Source organism: Bos indicus x Bos taurus, chromosome 16, assembly GCF_003369695.1.
Source record: "Bos indicus x Bos taurus breed Angus x Brahman F1 hybrid chromosome 16, Bos_hybrid_MaternalHap_v2.0, whole genome shotgun sequence".
NCBI lineage: Eukaryota > Metazoa > Chordata > Mammalia > Artiodactyla > Bovidae > Bos > Bos indicus x Bos taurus.
The window spans coordinates 3,010,732-3,024,243 of record NC_040091.1 but is presented as its reverse complement, the minus strand read 5'-3'; the positions used below and the strand labels follow the sequence as shown (position 1 = coordinate 3,024,243).

The 13,512-nt window shown below is 50.5% G+C and overlaps 1 long non-coding RNA gene across 1 annotated transcript; it reads right to left on the bottom strand.

Moving 5' to 3' along the window:
- Positions 1–3,773: 3,773 nt before the first annotated feature.
- On the bottom strand, positions 3,774–12,581 carry LOC113906314. Its single transcript, XR_003514842.1, has 3 exons — positions 12,251–12,581; positions 11,560–11,667; positions 3,774–4,019 (listed from the first exon to the last, which is right to left on the bottom strand). It is a non-coding gene; the product is annotated as an uncharacterized LOC113906314 (long non-coding RNA).
- Positions 12,582–13,512: the final 931 nt, after the last annotated feature.

Sequence of the window (13,512 nt, the reverse complement as noted above, 5' to 3'; positions counted from 1 at the left end):
ATGATCCCAGGCCAGCCCTGCTCATCCTCCTGCTGGAGGAGGGAGGGGGGCGGGGGTGGGAGAGCGCCTTGCTAGCCAGCGCTGTGGCTGGCAGCTGCCCGCCCTCCCTCTCCTACCCTCCCCCGCCCCGCCCACCTGAGTCCTCCTTCCTGCCCCCCGCCCCCCGTTGGGATGAGTCCCTTTCCCCTTCTCCACTCCGTTCTTCTCTCTTCCCCGTTTCTCCCTTGGCCCAACCTTCCGCAGCTCTCCCACCTCCCTTCTCTCTCTCTTTGCCCCCGTCCACCCCCAGCCTCCTGGCCGTGCACTCTCCTCTCTGGGGTTTCCCGTCCCCTGGCAGCTCTCTGAACGGCAGCCACGCCCCTCCCCATTCCGTCAACACTTTCCTGAGCGCCCACTGTGTGTCAAGCCCTGGCCATACTAGACTGTAGGCCGTGGCTACAGCAGTTCCAGGGAAGAAGGGAGCAGATTTGTGTGTGTCTCTGATTATATCTCTCTTCCTTTCTTTCTCCCTTCCTTCCTCTCTCTCTTTTTCTTTTTTTCTTAAAGTGGAAAAATATGCATAAGATAAAATTTATCATTACAGACCTTCAGTGCACTCACACACTTGTGCACCATCACCAGTATTTAGCTACCGGACATTTCATCACCCCAAAAGGACCCCACGCTCATCACTGGTCTCTCACCCCTCCCCTCAGCCCCTGGCAGCAATCAATGATTAATCTGCTTTCTGTGTCTATAGATTTGCTCTTCTGGCATTTCATATGAATGGAATCATACAATATGTGCCTTCTTCTGTCTGAATTCTTTCACTCAGCATGTTTTCAAGGTGATTCTGTGTTTTAGCATGTACCAGTACATCGTTTCTGGTTGCATAATATTCCACAATATGGTTATCTCATTTGTTTATCTGCTCGCCCATCAGCTGATAGACACTTGGATTGTTAGGCACTGAATTTTGAAACAAACACCCCCACACTGAGCCCCACACCACTCTTACCTGCGTGGCATTAAGCATCCATGTAATGTCTTTGAGTCTTGACGATTTCACCTGTAAAATGGAACAGTAAAAATTTAAATTTCTCATCCCCTTTCAGAGAATAAGAAAAATGAGCTGGTTGACCAGGTTGAACAACTGGAAACCTGCCTCTCACCTCTCTATCCCTGTACCCACTATCCATCTGTTCTTGAATTTGGGATAAATGTTCAATAAAAAGATCTACTGCCAAGACCAAGGGGACTGATGTATACTCTTGGGATATCTGTCATTCATTCATTTCTCTGGTTTTAACATGCACTATTTTTTAGAGGTTGGAGACTATCACTATGAACAATGAGAGAAATTAAAAACTCACTCCCTAACGACTGATTTTTGATGGTGGGCTCATGTGAGTTAACCCGTATCCTGGTGTGTGAACGCCCAGCTAAATGTGTTCGTTGAGATGGAAATACTGATTTATTTCAGCTGACATAACATAGACATCATTTTAAAGCCATGTGGGCACACTCTGCTGGCACAGACGGCTCTGAAATGCACGGCCGCTGTGACAGGGTGGCAGAGTGGAAGAGAAGATATATGTGAATGGGCCTCGAGAGCTGAGACGCTTGATGGAAGTGTGAAGTGGGGTTATATCACGCTCTCATTCCCCCAAGGAACTGCCTGCCCCCACCCCTGCCCCCATCCCAACCATCTCCAACATAGGAGAAGCCACATACAGAGACTGTACATGTCTGCCTTCATTGAAATAGGCCAGACATTGTACTTATGTCCCCGAGTACAGAGGCTCCCTCTGAAAGGAAGGACGGGGAGTGGATGGAAGTCAGTTAGACTAGACATGCGGAATTCCTAAGTGGCTAGCTGAGCACCTCCATGGGGGAACACGTCTTAGCTCCCTGGGGAAGGAAACTGTGCCTGGTCGTCCTCACCCCACTCAAGCTCTGCCTCCTCTAAGGTCTCAGAGCACGAACCTGCAGTCAGGACCTTAGCACTGATGCCCCCGGACTCTCCTTTACACAACTGGACTGTGAGCCATTTGAGGATGGTGCCTTTTGTAGCTGCTGTGGTTTCCCCATGGGTCCAGGGATACAGTAGGAATATAGAGAGGGGTCATGAATCAGAGCAGTGGTTCTCAAAGTGTCCCCCCAGGCCACCTGTATGAACTACCTCCTGCTAGAGCTGGTTACGAATGACATTGCCAGGGAGCCACCCAAGAGATTGTATTTCAGTAGGGAAGGTGGTTGGGGGCCATTAATCTGCATCTTAACAGTGTTCCCAAGTAATCCTATGCTTAGTAAAGTCACTAATACCCTGAATATTCATTGGAAGGACTGATGCTGAAGCTGCAGCTCCAATACTTTGGCCACCTGATGAGAAGAGCTGACTCATTAGAAAAGACCCTGATGCTGGGAAAAACTGAAGGCAGGAGAAGAAGGGGACGACAGAGGATAAATGGTTGAATGGCATCACCAGTTCAATGGACAGGAGTTTGAGCAAGCTCTGGGAGATGGTGATGGACAAGGAAGCCTGGCGTGCTACAGTTCATGGGGTCACAAAGAGTCGGACACGACTGAGCAACTGAACACCACCACCAACAATCCTATGCTTAGTAAAGTCAGGAAACCACCCAGACCAAGGATCAAGCTAGGTGATCTGGTAGGCACTTTCCAGTCTGACAGCCTGTGACATACTGCTCCATCGTCTAAGCATTCCGTCTCCACCCACTTGCCCGTGTAGGAGACTGAAGCTGTCAGGGCTTAGGGGAATAGCCAAAGAGCAGACCAGCATCACTGTCCCTGCTCCCAGCAGAATAGCAGGGAGGGCGAGGCGAGGGGGAGAGGGGGCAGTGGGCTGGGGATGGGGAGGCAGCAGGGCGGGAAGGGCTGAGTGAGCAAACAGGAGGGGCACTCAGACCCTGGCAGCCACTGGGTCACTGCTGGTGCCCTGCCCACCCAACCAGCCTGCTGGGAAGGAGGGACCATTGCTGCCCAGACAGTCTCTGCTTTGATCACCAAGAGGGCTCACCAGGACACGTAGAACAGGCTGTTGAGGTCAAATAGAGCTGATGTTGTAGGATGAGAAGCCAACCCCCGGGCCTTTGGACGCCCTCATCTGCTCCCCAAAGCTAGTGTCTCTGGGCACACCGATGGCAGGGAGACCCCTGTCCTTGGCCCTCCAGCATGTCTCTGATAGTTCCCCTTCCCTAAGAGGAGCATACCCAATGTTTAATAACCGTTCCTGTATTACATATATTACCTCACTGATTCTTTATGCCACCCCTATCATTAATATTAAACCCCTTTCACAGATGAGAAAACAGAGTCAGTCATATATTGCAGAGTTTGCACGAGGTCACTTCTTTCAGCTGGTGAGTGTCTCACCGCTCCCCTAGCACCCTTCTGGGTCCCAGGTGTCCTCTTCTGCATCCTGCGGGGCCCTGCCCACCTTTCTCAGAGCAGAGGGCCTGGGACTCGACCCCTGCAAGGGTTGCTTTCACGTCCCTCACCTTTCTGGTTCAAGACACGGCCCTTCTGTCGATGCAGCCCCAAGGTGGAAACCTCACCACACTGGTGACTCAACTGAGTTTGCTGTCAGATGAAACCAGTAGCTTGATGTTTTTTGGTCCTAACGCCCCCATCCTATTCTTGCAGAACAGGAATGCCATGCCCAGGGACAGGAGTTTACATTGATTGCTTTGAATGTTTTCACCGACACTATTTGTGGTTCTGTCTGCCATATCCCCCGTAGACAGACAGACATACGTGCACACACTCACCTCCTCCAGACAACAAGCACATATCTTGGATAGTCCTCCTCGACGACCTCTGTTTTCCACTTCCCTTTTGCAGAGTGGAGAGAAACAGGGTCAGGCAGTGCTTTTTCTGGTGTTCTCCGAGTCACACCACATACTCAGACCAGACAGCCCCATGCCCAAGACGGGAGGCACTGCGTCAGAATCCCAGCCCGAGCACTTGGCAATGGACCCCAGAAAGTAAATTTAGCCTCTGTGCCTCAGCATTCTTCCCTGTAAAATGGGGGTAATTAGTATTAGTTGGGGGATTAAATGTGACGTGCGTACCTGTGTGCTAAGTCGCTTCAGCTGTGTTTCACTCCCTGTGACCCTATGGACTGTAGCCCTCCAGGCTCCTCTGTCCATGGGATTCTCCAGGCAAGAACGCTGGAGTGGCCAGTGTTGCTATGCCCTCCTCCTGGGGGTCTTTCCCGACCCAGGGATCAAACCCACATCTCTTATGTCTCCTGCACTGGCAGGCAGGCTCTTTATTATCGCCACCCAGTAACTGGTTAATAAAGGTCTCCTCTCCCTCCTTGCCTCCTCTGGTCTCTCTGGGTCCCCTAATCTGCTTTCTTGCCCTGACCCCTCCCACGTCTGCCTGATCACACTTGCCTTGGTTACAAAGTGGAACCCAGAATGTCTGTGATGAAAGGGCCTCAGATGCAGTCTAATCCAGCCCCTTTGTTGTCCAGATGAAAAAACCATGGTCCCTCCTCCCATTTCTCTGTTGCTTCATTTTGTTCCAAAGTGGTTGTATTTCCAGCACTCCAGTCACCACCTTTTCTCTCTCCAGCTCACGTAGCACTCAGATAGGACTGCTTTTCGCAGTCAGTGAGCGCCCAGCCTCCCGCTTGCTGGATTTATGGCTCTCTGCTGCCTTGCGGGGTCCTCAGGGGTCTGTGCGGCTCAGGAGTTATGGACGCACAGAGACTGGTGCTGTGCACTTGGCCCAACTTGTCAGTCACCTCCCGGGGTGGGTTGCTTGGAATAAAGAAAATAAAATACCGGGGCCAATATGCTGACTACATTTTTATGCTCCCCATTCAAATCCAAAATTTTCCCCATGGGGCCTGCTGGAAAATATTCAGAGGAAAAAGGCAGAGATCGTTCTACAATCAGCCAGGGAAGGAGGCCTCCCGGGAGGGTGCGGCGTGTCCAGCGGCTGGATGTTCCTTCTCAGACGGGTCTGCGCCTGTGTAAGCAGGATGCTGCAGTCACAGAGGGTGGCCAGGGAGAGACTCCGATTTCTTTGAAATCTCCATTAATCTTTCCAAACCAAAGTTAATAGCAACCAGCTTCAACTCAACTCTTAAACCCCCTCCCTCCAACCCCAAAATCCCTCTCAGCCTGGTCAAATGCCTCTGCCGGAGGCAGTGAGTGGCAGCCCGCGTGCATATCTGGGGCAGTTTTGTAATAGTGGGATTGGATGGTGTGGGAGCTAGCTTTCTTCCCAAGTGATGAGAAAAATACAATAATTTCTTAAGATAAAGGACATTCTAACACTGAAGGAGAGAAAGAGAGAGGACAAAATGTCAGACTGAAGGACTATTCTTTAGACTGAATCAATTTGGCTTTATTAAAAAGATACACGATTGTCTTTATGTCTGCTCCTTGCAGTAGAGCAAGAAGCTCCGGGTCTGGATTCAGAGATTTGGGATTTCATTTGGGGCCTGCCACTGAGCCGAGTGTGACTTCGGGTAAATTAACGGGCACACTTGAACACCAGTGGACTTGCCTTCCCAGGTGGCTCTAGTGGTAAAGAACCCGCCTGCCAGTGCAGGAGACATAAGGGACTGGGGTTCAATCCCTGGGTGGGGAAGATCCCCTGGAGGCGGGCATGGCAGCCCCCTCCAGTACTCTTGCCGAGCACCCCATGGACAGAGGAGCCTGGCGGCTGCAGCCCATGGCATCATGCAGAGTCAGACACAACCGAGCTGGTTCAGCACAAGCGCACGAGGTCTTGCCTTCAGTCTCCTCACTGTCGAACGATAACATTTACCTCATGGTGGGAGCAGGGAGAGGAGTCAGGAAAGGAAGGCGACCTCCGCTGAGAGTCAGTGAATAGACGTGTGACACTGGGTGTCATTTGATTCTCCGGACAAGCTAACGCGGCTGGGGCCATCAGGGCCACTTTACAGATGGGCGAACTGAGACTCCTGGACTAGACCATCTGTCTCCAGCTCTCACAGACCCAGGGCTGGCTCCCACAGCCGCCTGGCTGCAAAGCCACGTTCTTTCCAGAGGGCAGGCAGGCAAGGGCGGGTAGAGGCTGGAGTTCCTGCTCTCGGCCTCATCCTCCACTGAGATGAGGAGGCAGTGGAGCTTTGGCGAAGCTTCTTTGGCTAGAGGGTGTGTACCCAGCGTCATAGATCATGCTGCTAAGACGTTGGTCACGAGCTCCTTGTCTCTGCAATATGCTCCTTGAGGGGACGGTCACTGTCCAATTCATGGAAAAGGAGTAGATTTTGTTTTTCATTCATCACCGAATACCTAGATCTTAGTACAATGCCTGGCATACCGTGGTACATTTATTTAATAATGCAGAGCACCTACTCTGCACTGACTCTGTTGTAGGTTCTGGGGTTTCAACAGTGATGAAAGCAGATTAGACACCTGCCCTTCTGACAACTGCAGCCTAACAGGAGAATCAGCTAGCAAACACAGAAATCAGCAAATAAAACAGTCTCAGATGGTAGTAAAGTTCTGAATTTAAAGGAACAGAGTAAAGGGAGAGAGTGTGTCTGTTGCAGTGGGGGATTTTTCTCAAGAGGTAACATCTGAAATCTGACTGGAATGAGGGGAAAAGCTCTTCGTTGACAAGAAGGGGGAGAGGTGTTTCAGACAAAGGGAACAGCAAGCACAAAACCGTGAGGCAGGAACAAGCTCGGAATGTTGGAGGGAGACAGAAGGAGGCAAGTGTGGGGAGAGTTGTGGGAAACGAGAGAAGAGGGGTCAGATCATATAAACCCCCATAAGCCAAGCTAAGAAGCTTGGGTTTTATTCTAATTCCAGTAAGAAGTCTTTGGAAGGTTTTAAGCAGTGGGAGGGATGTGATCTGATTTACGCGTTAAAACAATCACTCTGGTGTTTGGACAGAAAGTAGACTCGGGTGGGAAGGAGGGCTGGAAGCAGACAGAAGGCCGGTGCAGTGGTCCAGGAAATGTGGTGAACCCAGCCCCGACCAATCTCACGGGACTCGAGGGCTAGCAAGGGAGATGGGAGAGGGAACTTGGTTTGGGCACCGAGTCTTGCTGATGGATTAGACGCACAGGCTGAGGAAAACAGGAATCAAAGATATTCCCTAGGCTTTTGGACAGAGTTGATGGTGCTGTTAACTGAGATGGGAAAAATGGAGCAGGAACGGGTTGGGGGCAAGAGGTATAGAAATCAAGAATTCCACTGTGGACTGTTAAATTTGAGATTTCTGATAGACATCTGTTATGATTTGAACTGTGTTTCTTCCCCAAAGATATGTTGAAATCCTAACCCCTCATGCCCATAATCTTATTTGGAAAAAGCATCTTTGCAGATAAAAGTTAAGAGGAAATCATTGGGGTAGCCCTAATATAACTAGTGTTCTTTTAAGAAGAGAAAATCTGGGGACAAACAAGCACAGAGGAAAACACCATGTAAAGAGATTTGGAGGGAACATGGCCATGTGACGATGGAGCCAGAGACCAGAGTGATGGTGTTACCAGCGGGGCTACTAGAAATCAGAAATGGCAAGGAAGGATCCTCCCCTTAGAGGACTCCCAGGAAGCAGGGCCCTGCGACACCTTGATGTTGAACTTCCAGACTCCAGGGCTGTGAGAAAATAAAATTCTGTTATTTAAGCCAACCAGTGTGAGGTGCTTTCTTACAGCAGCCCTAGGAAGTTAGCACAGCCTCTAAGTGGAGAGGTCAAGTGGGCATCTGGATGTGCAGACCTGGAACTCAGGGAGAGGTTATGTTTCCAGTCATAGGTCTAGATGAGTCTGCCTTGAGCATGAATGAGAGAGAGTTGACAGAAAGGAGGCTTCTGAGAGATGAGAGTGGGCAGTGGGGTGGGGTGGGGGAGGGTGCGGAGGTGTTTCAAGGAGGAAGAGAATGTTTCAAGGAGGAGAGCCTGGTCAGTTGTCTCAAAGACCGATGACAGAGCAAGTCAAACAGCTTTGTTTGTACTTCAGACTTGGGAAGAGAGAGTCTGAAAAAAAATAATAAACGAGGGAGGCTGCATATGACCTTGACAAGAGAGATGTCAGCAGGTGGTGGAGACAGAAGCCAAGCTGGAGCGAGCTGAGGAGAGGATGTAAGTTTAAAAGTCTAGAGTGATTACAGAGAACTGCTTTGAATTTTGCTGTGAAATAAATGGGCCTTTCCTGAAAAAAGGTATAGGGCTCAAGGGAAGGTTTTCTTTTAAGGCAGGCATTATTAAGGCATATTCTTCTGTTAGTGAGTGACGAATGGTTCAGAAGAGAGACGGGACAACCGCTAGGAGCAGAGTCCTGGCAGGAGTGGAGGGGCCAATGCAATCAGGAGGGAACTGGCCCTGGATGAAAACAGAGACTTCCCCTCTATTCTAACTGCAGGGATGGCGGAAAACGGAGTCGAGATCGTGCCGGCAGGATGGCAGATTTGGTGGTGGGCAGATGAAGTACTTCTCATTTGTTTGCATTTCTTGGTATTTATTGTATTAGTGAATATATTACATATGGGATATATATATAGGAGAGGAGAAAGAGGAAGTATGAAACAGTCCTTTGAGAGGAAGAGGAAACGAACACAGCTTGGAAATGTAGAAGGTTGCTGGAGAGAGTGCTCTTTTGAGACTTAAAGTCCTAAGTTTCAGGGCTTCCCTGGTGGCCCAGTGGTTAAGACTTCACCTTCCAAGGCAGGAGGTGTGGGCTCAACCCCTGGTCAGGCAGCTAAGATCCCTCATGACTTGTGGCCAAAAAAAACATAAAACACAAGTGGTATAGTAAGAAATTCAATAAAATCTAAAAAAAAATAAGTGCTAAGTTTCCACTGAGACCAGTCAATAGGCCGGGTTGTGCGATTTTCTTCAGTAATATTCAACTGCTTGGGTACAGAGGGGTGGGTGGCTAGCTAGATTTAACCAGAGTTTTGGATTTCGGCGAGTTCCCGAATGGAGAGAGGCAAAGAAAACGAGTGTTTGTGAGAGACAGATCACAGTAATGAACCTTGGAATTCAAGCTAGATAAGGAAGAAGCGCTCAGATGTAGAGCATGGTGTACAATAAAAACTTATTTGGTGGATTAGGTTGCTATGAGATCAAAGAATAGTTGGAATGGGGGTTCCACAAAAAAGTTAATTGGAAAGATAGGAGGCATCAGAGACTGAGATGCCTGAAATGAGCTTATTGGAGGTGCAGATATCGGTGAGAGCAACATTTAGGTATGAGAATACAAGTGGGTGGAGAAGATAGCAAAAAGGTAGCAAGGGGTGGGGTCTAACCCCTTCATTACCAAAGATGCTGGAGTTTTTGCAGGAGGAAGAAGTAGCTTGGAAGCACCTCCCTTGACCCAAGATGTGTGAGGTGCAAGAGAAAAAAACACCCTTCACTATTGTCTCCCTTCATCCTTGCCGGTAGGCGGGGCTGTGGAAGAGGCAGCATTTTCAGAGACATCCAGGTGCCAGTAAAACAAGACAGGAAGGGAACGCTCAGGGGTGGCTTTCAGGACAGAGGGGCTTGGGCTGGTGACAGATTGCACCCCAGGGAATACAGGGGAAAGGCTAGGGAGGCTGGGAAGAGGTGGGAGATGGGATTCAATTCGTAGTTATACGGAGTGGTTTGAGGATTCTGGTCTGGGATTATGGATAACGTGGGAAGCAAGGACTTGTGATAGGAGGCGTGACGGGTGTGTTCTGGCCGTATCATCATCAGTTAAAGCCACATCCAGTCCAGTGTATTTAGCTGCCAAGTATGGGAAGAAAAGGACGAATGAAATGAGCCCTTGTATCCTTGAGATGTCCAATGCCCTGCCAGGCACATGGCATATTCATTGATTAAAACTCCGTGTATTTGATGCTCTGGTGACTGTAACAGGAGAGGGTCATAACCCAGAGCACTGCATACAATAGGTGCTCGGAATCCTGCAGATAGTGATGATCTCTTACTACCTTTGATGCTTAATATGGAACTAGTTTGCATTTTAGCCCTTCTGATGAAAGTCCGCTCCTGCATTCGAGACTCACCAGGGGCTAGATGTGGTTGTGTTCTGCCTTAATGGGCAAGGTGTGGACGGCTGAGGCAAAGGTGGGGATAGGAAGGTGACCTGTCCAAGGTTGGAGCTGCAAGACAGCCCTGTCCCCCAATCTCTGCCCCAGACTAAAACCTCCTTGCAGGCCCTGCTCTGGAGACACAGAACAGGTGCATTCATTGGCCAGACTGAGGAAGCCACTCCTGCCCTGGCCTTTGACATCCCTTCCTTTTCCCTGTAGCTGCTTTTCCCCCAGAATAAATGATGTCTAATTTTTTAACTCTTATTTTTTCTAGCCTTTTGGATTTTGTTTGCCTCCTCTTTGCTTCATTGAGGCCGGGGCTCAATCTCTGCCTTTTCTTCCCCAGAATAATGCTTCCCTCCTGTCCCCACCCCTCCCCCACACCATTAGCTATGAGTCCAGATCTTTCTCTAAGAGGCCTCTAAGGTTCCCGCTGATGTTATGCCCCAGTGTCTGAGGTGACCTGGCCTGGTCCCCGTGTGGCTGAGAGAGCGCCCCTTTGTGCTGGCTGATGAAAGGCTGCCCTGTCCTGTCTAGGACCTCAATACCGGGAAGGTAACAGGAGAAAGCCCACTCCCCTCCTTAGGCTCTGCACCTGCTGCTCTCAACTTTCCTCGGGGGCCACAGGGTGCCCGGGCAGGCAGCTCACTCACTAAGCCTTAGAAGAGCAACCCTAGGAAGCAGGTCCAGGAGCCCTTCCTGCCCTGTCCTCTCCAGACAGAATGGGGCCTGCAGAGAGGCTGCCCAGACCCCACGGCCTTTCCTCCCCATCACCCCCGCTCCATCCCCATCCTGCTCCTGTTTCTTGAAGGGATTTGGGTTCTTTCAGTAGAACAGTGAGCCTGCAGGGAGGTTGTTCCCCTCTGTGACTGAGAGTTGAACTACAGAATCTCTGGGCTGGAAAACAGCTCATCCTGTTAGACATCCTTGCCTTTGGGTGTAGAAAGAACAGCGTGCAAACCTTCAGACCAGAGTCACTTTCTGTAAAAGACTCTGTTATTTTTCTTGGTAACACATCCTGGTGCTTTAAACTGCAAAAGTCAATTCAGTTCAACCTATGTATACAGAGTGACTTTTTAAATTGTCATTGTTACATTGCTTCACCTATTATCTCATTAAGTTATTTCATTACTCATTTTGGACAGGTAATATCCATAAGCTAAGCTAAGTCACTTCAGTCGTGTCTGACTCTATGCAACCCCATAGATGGCAGCCCACCAGGCTCCCCCGTCCCTGGGATTCTCCAGGCAAGAACACTGGAGTGAGTTGCCATTTCCTTCTCCAATGCATGAAAGTGAAAAGTGAAAGTGAAGTTGCTCCGTCGTGTCCAACCTCAGCGACCCCATGGACTGCATGCAGCCTACCAGGCTCCTCCGTCCATAGGATTCTCCAGGCAAGAGTACTGGAGTGGGGTGCCTTTGCCTTCTCTGGTAATATCCATACAGGGTACAATATCAGAACTACTGGAGGGTAAACCATGAACACTGTATTTCCCTACTTACTCCTGTGCCCCACCCACTCAGATCCCCTTCCCAGAACCAACTGTTACCTTGTCTCGTGTATTTTTCTGTAGCTGTTCTGCACACATCTAGTCTCACTTCGTGTTCACGACAGCCTTCTCAGGTGGGTTCTGTGAATCCCCTTTGGTTCAGAAAGGCTAGGCAAAGTGCACAAAGTGTGTTAGTAGCAGTGGCAATTCCACTTGAGCTACGTGTAATTTCAAAGCCCACACAGCTGCTCTAACAGGTTCCCATTCAGCCAGCTCACTCTTCCCTTCCCTTCCACAGTCATTCACTCAGCAGGGTTGGCTCGAGAGCCCGGGTGTGCAGGGCCCTGTCCTAGGTGCTGAAGACTCTCACAGACGCCAGGGATCACTTTGGCTTCTACACTCACCAGGCTTATGGAGGAGCTGGGGAGGTCGAAATTTCACAAACATGGCTTGGCCACAGGATTTGTATATGGCACTTAAGCAGACCACTCTCTCTTTCTGACTGTCAGTTTCCCTATCTGTCTGATGAAGAAAGCTTAACCATCTGATGAACTTGACTCAAGGGGCTGTTGTCAGAATCTAGGGATAATGAATGCAGAAGTTCTTGGGAAGCATACAGTCCCAGCACATGGGAAGGAGTCCAGGGCGTTCCTATGGATGGCTTCCCTGTGTGAGGGCTAAGGGTCACTGACAGATGAAGTCAACAGCACAGAACAAGGAGCTGGGATGCAATAAACTGAAACAGGGTTACCATCACGATGCTCTTTATTTCAGGGTTGTCTTTAGCATGCAGGGTAGGTTGCAACAGACTGTGACTAGAAGTAAAATGTGGGCAGCCTGTGGGGTTGGCCTAGAATGAAAAAGAACAACACACAACTGAGTCTCTTTCAAAACACTAGCCTGCAGGCTCTGAGGCTTCCCAGGCCCACCCCGCTCTCTGCCTGATAGATATTCACCTGCCTTTGAGGGTATGTTACCAGCAGATCAAGGGCCTTCCTACAAGTTCCTTCTGCCAGGACTCTCTGGGTGCCCCTCCCAGCCCATCTTCACCTGGCTATCCCTTTTTCATCCTGCAGGCCTCCGCTTAGATCCCATTTCCTCAGAGAAGCTTTTTTCCCTGGACTCCCCAGCGTAGATTAGGAGCCCCTGCTATTCACCACCCCCACCCCACCCCCATCTCTCCTGATTAGCTCATATCACCAGTCAGTACCCATCTTGTGCACCAGACTGTCAGCTCCAGGGGAGTGGGCACCAAGCCCATCATTTGCTTGTGTATCCCCAACGCCCAGCACAGAGCTTAAGACATGCTAAAGTATTTGTTGAATGAACATCTGAAGTTAGTCCCTCCTACCTCTGGGTTCAAACCTTGTTTCTACCTTGTTATAGCACTTCTCACACAGTTGGAGTTCTATTTTTTTAACACGACTGTCTCATCTGAATCTTCTCCCTTGATATTCCTGGTGCCCAGCCGGCATCACGGCACAGGGGTGTTCCTGCACACCGATTGCTTGCTGAAGGAATAAAGGAGGTAATTCCTTGCAAGGAGCTGCTCTAACCGCAGGGCATTTCCTTTGCAGACAGTTAAGGAGCAGTCTTATCAGGTGGGCCCAGGAAATGGGGGACGGGATTAGGTGGGAGCTGATGGGGCTGGAGAGAGGAGAGAGCAGAGAGCCTGAGTGCCATCTCCCCGCTGTTACTGCTGCGGTGTGGAGGGCAGGAGATGGCCCCGAGGGAGGAGCCCTGGTCCCCGGAGGGATCCTATCCGAGGGCTCTCGAAGCCCCGTCTCTCACTGGGATGGGCCTGGCTCAGGGGACCGACCCCGGCTGCCCTCGCCGGTCTCCTTCTGGCGGGGGAGGTGGAAAGAGCTGGGGCGGGGTGCGAGATGGGGGTGACTGAGACCGCCGCCCTCTGGGCTTTCCCCCGTCCCCACCCCGTCCCTCAGTCCCTGAAGCATCAGCCAGAGCTGGGATGAGAAGCGGGTGGCTCGGGCCGGGCGGCGGGGGAAGGGCGGC